General features: G+C 50.0%; 1 non-coding gene across 1 annotated transcript; it reads right to left on the bottom strand.

Moving 5' to 3' along the window:
- Positions 1-6,247: 6,247 nt before the first annotated feature.
- Positions 6,248-6,319, bottom strand: TRNAS-CGA (transfer RNA serine (anticodon CGA)). The gene has a single exon. It is a non-coding gene; the product is annotated as a tRNA-Ser (tRNA).
- Positions 6,320-6,909: the final 590 nt, after the last annotated feature.

The following is a 6,909-nucleotide window of genomic DNA, read 5'->3' as shown; positions in this document are numbered from 1 at the left end:
CTCGCCTGCTCGGTCGTCGCGCGTATGCCACAAAGAGAGAGGGAGGAGGAATGTTCTTACCGGGAAGTAATTGGTTCGCGCACGCATTGTTTGCCTTCGGGAGGATGTGGATGTGCATGAGCCGCCGAGAGACCGAACCTGTCAACGCCGCGGGTGCCTAATGACGCATCCTGTTCGCCGCGACCGCGTGCATGTGGCGGACACAGTGAATCGCTCAGGCGTGCGCTCACGACGCCCATGGCACCGGACGTCCTCTCCTTTTTTGGGGTCGGCAGCCAATGAGTCGTGAAGGCGAACCACCAAAAGGCAAAGGAAACAAACAAGGAAACCGCGCCAACGAGCTGTGTTTCGAACGACGAGATCCCGAATAAGCAGACAAGTGCATCAAAGCGGGAGCTTGTCGCCAACGCAGGTTAACTTCCAGTTCTTACCGCTATTTGCTAGATCAGTGGCAACGAAGTATATATGTGGCCAACTTCAGCGACCCCTCGCTAATGTGTTTTCTCAGTGGCAATTTCTTGAAAAGACCGCAAACGATCTCAATGTGTTTAGTACCTGCACCAATGTTAGCTGACTCTGGTACCAGGGACAACTTTGTGGATGGCATCATGAAGTCCGATATGGTATCAAAGCTATAACTCCGCAAACTAAATTCAGCTGTGCGAGGAACCGAGGTTAAACTTAGTGGCGTGCATTTGCGCGCCTGTTTTAATTAAGAGCGAAGAGTAGCTGACACTTATTCATTTTTTATGGAGTGCATTTGCTTAAATGCTGAGCAGTCACCACCTTTTTAAGTACGCGTCCCCTCAGCCTTTGGAGATGGCTTCTGAACCTGAAAGGGCTCTCTGCAGCAGCGCCAGACTCTAAAAACTGTCCACTTGTTTTGTCCAATGTTATCGCATTATTATTGAATGCTACGTTAAGATTCTGATTTCATAATCATTTCACCTCATGCTATTTGTATTTCAGGCAGCCTCGTTCGCCCATGCTTCCGGAGCTGACGTGACTGCTTCATATGATAGTCAATTGCAGAAATAATCAATTATATGCGCATTTAAAAAGCTAACTGATAACCCCGACGTATAATTCGACCGTAGACGTTCACAGCATAAAAGAAATGGATTTGCCAAGATCGAGAAGTTTTAGGGCTCAGCATTAATCTGCTAAGTTTCGCACTGTTCCTTAGCTCTTGCATCCGGAAATATCGCTGCCGGAAAGCCTCTGTTAATTTGGCTGAGGCGAATGGCAGCGCCTGCTCGAAGCTTTCCACCGCGATCTCGAAGCGAACGCGGTGCGGGATCACTGTCGGGTCCCCCCCGTAGGAATTTCCGCCATCCTCATCGTTTCACGCGTGCGCCTCCTAGAAAAACGCACGAAGCTATACCAGATATATATCCACGGCGGCGTCTGCCTCTTCCTCCGCGAGTTCCGGGGAAGTGACTGCAGCACTGTCAGACATCTCGTGAGAAGTAACACTAAAAAATGCGTATAAATAGAAAGCAAGAAGCGCGGGACCGAAGGAAACGAAGCGGAAGCGAGATAATAAAGGGCGCTCTGTGAAAGTCAACAACGACAACAGTCGCAGCGGCGGCAAGGAGAGCGACAGCAACATCGACAGGGGTGGAAAAGCGGGCAGCAGCATAACGCGCGTTGGTGTGTTGCAGGAGCGGGACCCGTGCGCGAGGTTGAGCTAAGGGGGGCGGCGGGAGCGAGGGCCGGAGGATGCGGCCGACCCGAGATGCTCCGCTAATGAGGCGCTTCAGAGGCGACCGCGCAGCCCGCTAACGAGCACCGAGAATTGGCCGGAGGAGCGCTGCTCCTGCAGAGGTCTGGTCGCGCACCGGCTTCGTCGGGTGGGGGCGACTGAAGCAAAGAGGAAGGGGGGAGGACGAACTCAGAGCCCGGAAACAGGGCCGCGTCAAACCTCAGTCAGCCCCGGAGCCGCCGCCGTACGTCGCGCTCTTTCGACTTGACTGACACTAACAAAGCCGCGCCGCTGCTCGTTATGCGCTGCTATCCCGAAGCGGCGGAGGCGGACGCCGCGCAGACACCACTCGACGTCGCTGCGCCTAGTTGGTTGCGCGCCGCCGGCAACGCGCGTCCGCCCGCTGGTGGTGGTAGCGCTGGCCTGGCGTGGCGCACCCTGAAGCCGCGCGAAGCAACACGCTTGGTGGCCCCTGGAGCTCCTCGCGCTGAGCGGTAGATGGTGGGCGGCTGTTCGCAATCGACGCTTAGCTTTAGGAGCCATGCTTAATGAAATGGCTGATATAAGCGACATGCAATAGTAGATAAGCATTTCTATCTACCACTGGTTCAGTCTGCTTAAGCTCCCTGCTTTTCAACGCACATTAGGTAAACTTTTCCGGCCCTGAAGTATAAAAATGCGTGTGTGTAACCATAATGGATAGAGGTTGGCTGTTAAGACATCTTCACCGAAATACATAGCATGCACGTACCGAGGAGAAACACTTTCACGCCGTGCGAGTGTGCCTTTGATAACAGACAGATAACAGCTAATATTCATCAAGAATCTACAATCGTGAACAATGTGAAAGGGAACAAAGTTTCAGCATTCATTTATTTATTACCCCATATTATGTTTCACAAGCACAGTTTTTCTGTTTTCTAAATAGCTTTCCTCTTAGAGTAGGGTATCCAAAAGCCATTCTCAGATTTTGTGACGAAATAGCCATAAAATTCGCAATTCTGTGCAAAAAGTTTGCTCCCTCTAAGATCGCTCCTAACTGTACTAGTAATACACGCTTCATACTTCTTGTCCTCTCAGCCCTTTCAGTAAGGCCTCATTGCGTGCTGGATTATTACACTTTGCGCGACACTATGAAGCAGACACGTAGCCAGAAATTTTTTACGGGAAGGGCCCGATGTGCTTTCTTGCAACGAATGGAGGGGTTTCCTGCTTAACAAGGGCAGTGCCCAGAAAACCCCCTCCCCACGCCCCTCCTCACCCTCTTGGTACGTCCATGTTACGAATGGATGCCTTAATTAGTGTTCGTTCACAACCTGTTTCACGTACTGATTTGACGCCTCCAGTGTGAGAAATCTCAGCCCTTCAAAGGCCTGACAAGCCTACATAAACTATCTGATGCCTAATGTTTAGGGGAATCCCCCAAGGTGGAGTATATTTGTAATAAGGGAGTAATTACTCATTGACATCCACCCAAGCGCAGCCATACGGCTACAAAGGAAAGCTAACAGCTTTCTCAGAAACTTCGCAGTTACAGAAAAATTCGTCCTGGTCCGAGGTTCGAACCCGGGACCACCGCTTCACCGGAGCAGTCGCTCTACCAATTGAGCTAACCGGGATGGCAAGCTTACGGTAGGGCGAGAGCGAATTGATCAATAACTCGAAGTGGGAACAGTGTTGGTCAAATGTTGTCAGTGTTGGTCAACATTTGACCAACACTGTTCCCACTTCGAGTTATTGATCAATTCGCTCTCGCCCTACCGTAAGCTTGCCGTCTCGGTTAGCTCAATTGGTAGAGCGACTGCTCCGGTGAAGCGGTGGTCCCGGGTTCGAACCCCGGACCAGGACGAATTTTTCTTTAACTGCGAAGTTTCTGAGAAAACTGCATAGTTTTCCTTTGTAGCCGTATGGCTGCGCTTGGGCGGATGTTAATGAGTAATTACTCCCTTATTATCTAATGCCTACCCTGCTGCCCTCGAAAGTACCTTGATTCATTCAGTACGTTTACGTGCTGTCTTGCAGGACGCTTGCCTAATTGCATGGACAAGAAATCGCGTATTGGATCGAGTTGCTTTCCAGACGTAAACGAGATTTTTCAACGGAACCACGTAGCAGCCTATCAGCGTCTCGATCTATAAGCACGAGGAGCGAGGTATACAGGCGAGCGTCATACCAATTGACCAGATAGACTTAGTGTAATAAGTAGAACTGACGAAGGAACTGTGCTTTACTCGCGGCAGGTCCACTGCTGATTATGAACTATTACTGGACAACAGAAACACCACATGTGCTTCCTTTCAACCCCCGTGGCACGCCATTGGCAGTTTTTTAACGCAAAATAAGGTAGAATATTTTAGCAAAATAGCAGTTTAAATACCATGAATGCGCTATGCATGGCTCAAACACATTCACCAGAGATGAAAGTAGATTGTAGGAAAACAAAAAAGAAATTGTGCGTCTTTTGATCAATGTTATAGTTTTCGTGATTTCTTTTTCGAGAGACATTTGCTCAGTGTGCTCTGCTATGCTCACATACATGGTCTGTTCTGAAAGTAGTAGGACTCATTTTTTTTTTAACAAAATTTATTCAAGAGAATAGTACAAACGATTACAATTTTTCAAGGTAGCACCCTTCCGCACCTACACGCTGCTGCCAATGAGTTTTACAGTTTTCGTACGACTCCAGGAACGCCTGGACCGGAATGCTGTTTAGCTCCCTCGTCACGGCGTGTTGAACCACCTCTAGCGGTCCGTGATGTTTCCCCTCGAGCGTCGATTTTATTCTCGGGAATAGAAAAAAGTCTGGCGGGGCCAAGTCGAGGTTGTAGGGGTGCTGAGGCAGTGTTGCCGCCTTGTGCTGGGCAAAAAATCGGGGTCCTCATTCACATGATGAAGAAGATCCTACCGGTTGGCTTTTTCCTCCTCTGACAACACTCGCGGCACACACTTCGCGCACGCTTTCCTCATGGAAAGGTTTTTTGTCACGACCTCAAAAACTTGGGTTTGAGGAATGCTCAAGTCATCAGCAATCATTCTGATACTCATTCTACGATCACTGTTAAGTAAATGTTTCACTCGCGACACATTTTCGTTGGTCTTGCTGGTCGAAGGGCGTCTGGAGCGGTCGTCTTCCTCCACTCTTTCCTTACCTTCTCAGAAAAGCTTGTGCCACTCAAAAAACACCTGATCTACCCATGGAAGCGTCACCGCAGGCCTTCTTAATCATGTTGTGAGTCTCTTTGCCCGTTTTACCAAGATTTATTCAAAGTTTGATCGCGTATCGCTGATGCAGTAAACGATTCTGCGTGACGAGACGTTTCGACAGGGGTTCACAGTACAAGCGACCTCCTCTCTTCAACGGGCGAGAGCCTACTGCCGATTTTCCCCAGCATTCCCAATATCCCCCTTCAACGATCCTGCACGTGCAAACAGCCTCTCGTCCGCCCGTTCGCCCAGGAAAAAACCAGTCCTACTACTTTCAGAACAGACCCTGTAGATCACCCAGAGTACCGCTCTGCATATTTGAGACACATTCGAGCGAAGTTTTAATACATTTATCCCCATCTCGTTCCGCAGCCTAACAGCGCTTCGTCGCAGTTTCCCACACATTCGATGCTATTCGCAGAGAACGCGTTTAGCCACCGCTCCCAGCGGCTTTCCCAAAACCAGCCCGCGCGGCGCCGCCATCATCACTCCATTCTCACGTCCCTAATTGGGCTGCAAGAAAGTCAGTAGGGGCGCACGCCGTCATCCCAGGAGAAGGAACCTCTTCATCAAAAAAAAAGAACAAAAGAAAGAAAAAGCTGGCCCATCGAGCCCGTCCATGCAGCTCCAATTACGCATGGCGACTTCCTTCCGAGCGAAGGAGGACTATCTGGACAGCGCCATGGCGGCGGCGATGATGGCGGGCGACGCCACGCGGCGCTGTCGTCGCGAACTCCGGCCGTCTCCGCTGCGTGCGTACTCAGCTGGCGACGCTCGGAAGAGGCGACGACGCCTCAGCGTGAGAATGCCCACAGCGGCGGGCAACGAGATGGGTCTGGCCAAGTTTCTCCGTGATGCCATTAGTCGAAGCGAGAAGCGCTTCATTACTCGTCCCTTGAGTGGCCACGAGCCAGTTCATCAGTCGCCGATGGTAAGAGCAGATAAGAATGTCATTTACGCTAATGAAAGCGAATAAAACCGCGCGCGAGTGCCGTAGCAAAGCGGTCCGTCCTCTGCACCAGAGGAGGTCATTGGGCGCCATGTTCAGTTCCCATGAGAGGCTTGAAGAAATGTGTCACCCATTTATTTCTTTGCTGTCTTGCTTCTCTCCTCCTTAGTCACATCGGGAGTTATTAAGAGGCTTTAAAGTTTTCTGAAGTAGTGGTAGAAAGAAGAGATGACAAAATAACTAGGGCATCTCGGAGAGAAGCCAACAGCCACAGAAACCAACGGACACAGGGGATTTTTTTTTGTGGTGTTGATCAATTTAGAATAATACTGAATATGTTATCGCTTAAAGCTAATTTGATAAGAAAAGCAGAAGAAAAAACAACCACATGCCGCCGGTGGGATCCGAACCCACGACCACCGAATTTCGCGTCCGGTGCTCTACCTCTGAGCTACGGCGACGGCTGTGAAGTCTTCTGCTTTCGGGAGTATTTTATGTTTACAAATAACCTAACTTGAGAGTGTTCATCAGCGCCACCCGCGTTCGTAAGCGGCGGACGTAGCACGCCCTGAGGTACCGCTGGTGTGACGTAGAACGTCATCTAACGGCGAGAGTGGAAGCTGTGTGAGAACCCTCTTATGCTTCCTATGGCATCATGACTGCCAGAACCTCGAACTCGAACCTCGAGCCAGAACCTCGAACTGGCTCTCGAACTAATTCAAAATGTGTAGTCATGGGTTTCTGGTTCGCACGTGCACTAGGAACGAAAATCTGCGACCACGAAAAGGGAACGGAGGTTGTCAAATAATCGTTATGCATTCGCTCTTTTCTTCCTTTTTTTTTTGACCAAAGCGCTCACTATAAGAAGGTCACGTGAAAGGCGACGATAGCATTCCTATTTTATTTCGGTTCTGGTGCCCACAATTGCTTTTAATGAACGAGCAATATCCACCCGCATTTCAAAGAAAAAAGTAACAGCCCGAAGAAATTGGAACAGCGGAGCGCGTAGGCGCCATGTTGTTCGCGTTTCTTTCCATCGCGATAATACAAC

Source organism: Amblyomma mixtum, chromosome 1 (genome assembly GCF_055824585.1).
Source record: "Amblyomma mixtum isolate Tamu chromosome 1, ASM5582458v1, whole genome shotgun sequence".
Classification (NCBI taxonomy): domain Eukaryota; kingdom Metazoa; phylum Arthropoda; class Arachnida; order Ixodida; family Ixodidae; genus Amblyomma; species Amblyomma mixtum.
The sequence above is the reverse complement of the archived record's forward strand: the minus strand, read 5'-3'. Positions and strand labels throughout refer to the sequence as shown.